The following is a 2500-nucleotide window of genomic DNA, read 5'->3' as shown; positions in this document are numbered from 1 at the left end:
GGCTGTACGAAACCTAAAGGCGTAATGAAAGTGAAGGTCTCGCCTTGCGCGGGCCGAGGGAGGATGGGGCTTCCCCGCCCTTCACGGGGCGGCGGCCTCCGCACTCCCGGGGCGTCTCGTCCTCATTGCGAGGTGAGGCGCACCTAGAGCGTACACGTTGGGACCCGAAAGATGGTGAACTATGCCTGGCCAGGACGAAGTCAGGGGAAACCCTGATGGAGGTCCGTAGCGATTCTGACGTGCAAATCGATCGTCGGAGCTGGGTATAGGGGCGAAAGACTAATCGAACCATCTAGTAGCTGGTTCCCTCCGAAGTTTCCCTCAGGATAGCTGGTGCTCGTACGAGTCTCATCCGGTAAAGCGAATGATTAGAGGCCTTGGGGCCGAAACGACCTCAACCTATTCTCAAACTTTAAATGGGTGAGATCTCCGGCTTGCTTGATATGCTGAAGCCGCGAGCAAACGACTCGGATCGGAGTGCCAAGTGGGCCACTTTTGGTAAGCAGAACTGGCGCTGTGGGATGAACCAAACGCCGAGTTAAGGCGCCCGAATCGACGCTCATGGGAAACCATGAAAGGCGTTGGTTGCTTAAGACAGCAGGACGGTGGCCATGGAAGTCGGAATCCGCTAAGGAGTGTGTAACAACTCACCTGCCGAAGCAACTAGCCCTGAAAATGGATGGCGCTGAAGCGTCGTGCCTATACTCGGCCGTCAGTCTGGCAGTCATGGCCGGTCCTTGCGGCCGGCCGCGAAGCCCTGACGAGTAGGAGGGTCGCGGCGGTGGGCGCAGAAGGGTCTGGGCGTGAGCCTGCCTGGAGCCGCCGTCGGTGCAGATCTTGGTGGTAGTAGCAAATACTCCAGCGAGGCCCTGGAGGGCTGACGCGGAGAAGGGTTTCGTGTGAACAGCCGTTGCACACGAGTCAGTCGATCCTAAGCCCTAGGAGAAATCCGATGTTGATGGGGGCCGTCATAGCATGATGCGCTTTGTGCTGGCCCCCGTTGGGCGAAAGGGAATCCGGTTCCTATTCCGGAACCCGGCAGCGGAACCGATACAAGTCGGGCCCCTCTTTTAGAGATGCTCGTCGGGGTAACCCAAAAGGACCCGGAGACGCCGTCGGGAGATCGGGGAAGAGTTTTCTTTTCTGCATGAGCGTTCGAGTTCCCTGGAATCCTCTAGCAGGGAGATAGGGTTTGGAACGCGAAGAGCACCGCAGTTGCGGCGGTGTCCCGATCTTCCCCTCGGACCTTGAAAATCCGGGAGAGGGCCACGTGGAGGTGTCGCGCCGGTTCGTACCCATATCCGCAGCAGGTCTCCAAGGTGAAGAGCCTCTAGTCGATAGAATAATGTAGGTAAGGGAAGTCGGCAAATTGGATCCGTAACTTCGGGATAAGGATTGGCTCTGAGGATCGGGGCGTGTCGGGCTTGGTCGGGAAGTGGGTCAGCGCTAACGTGCCGGGCCTGGGCGAGGTGAGTGCCGTAGGGGTGCCGGTAAGTGCGGGCGTTTAGCGCGGGCGTGGTCTGCTCTCGCCGTTGGTCGGCCTCGTGCTGGTCGGCGGTGCAGGATGCGCGCGCCTGCGCGGCGTTCGCGCCCCGGTGCTTCAACCTGCGTGCAGGATCCGAGCTCGGTCCCGTGCCTTGGCCTCCCACGGATCTTCCTTGCTGCGAGGCCGCGTCCGCCTTAGCGTGCTCCTCCGGGGGCGCGCGGGTGCGCGGATTCTCTTCGGCCGCCATTCAACGATCAACTCAGAACTGGCACGGACTGGGGGAATCCGACTGTCTAATTAAAACAAAGCATTGCGATGGCCCTAGCGGGTGTTGACGCAATGTGATTTCTGCCCAGTGCTCTGAATGTCAACGTGAAGAAATTCAAGCAAGCGCGGGTTGAAAGCGGCAGATGTGACCATCCGTGCCGCCGTCAGGAGATGGTTCCGCCTTCCGGCGGACACTCCCCTGGGCTACTTCCACGCTCCTGTAGCCCAGGGAGGCCTCGGCATCCCATCATGCCGATGGATGGGGCCAACACTTCGCCGGTCCCGTCTCCTGGCGCTGAAGAGGATTGGGCCAGCCGCCGACGGTGCAGGCCGGGACGAGGTGCAGCGTGAGATTGAGGCGCTGGAGCGGCATCTTATGTGGGAGGGCCACCTCCTCAAATCGTCGACGCAGGTTGGAGAGATGTGGGCCGCGCGCCTGCACGTTGCCTTTGACGGTGCGGCGCTGTCATCTTCCGCCGCCGTCAAGGGGCAACACCAGTGGGTCGCTGACACCAGTCGCCTGCTATCTGGGCGTAACTTCATCGACGCTCTCCGCGCCCGCATCAACGCCTTCCCCACGAAGGCACGGCGCAGTCGCGGGCGGGAGGCGGACACCAGATGCCGCGCGGGCTGCCAGGCCGTAGAGACCGCCAACCACGTGTTACAGGCTTGCTTCAGGACGCACGGGTCCCGGGTTAAGCGGCATGACGCGATCGTGCGCTATGTCGCCCGTGGACTCGCGCAGAG

At 61.4% G+C, this 2500-nt stretch overlaps 1 pseudogene; it reads left to right on the top strand.

Moving 5' to 3' along the window:
* The window catches only part of LOC124771700, a 5505-nt pseudogene that overhangs the window by 969 nt on the left and 2036 nt on the right, over positions 1 to 2500 (top strand).

This window comes from Schistocerca piceifrons, unplaced genomic scaffold, assembly GCF_021461385.2.
Source record: "Schistocerca piceifrons isolate TAMUIC-IGC-003096 unplaced genomic scaffold, iqSchPice1.1 HiC_scaffold_936, whole genome shotgun sequence".
In the NCBI taxonomy this organism is placed as follows: domain Eukaryota; kingdom Metazoa; phylum Arthropoda; class Insecta; order Orthoptera; family Acrididae; genus Schistocerca; species Schistocerca piceifrons.
This window is presented reverse-complemented; position numbering and strand designations above follow the sequence as displayed.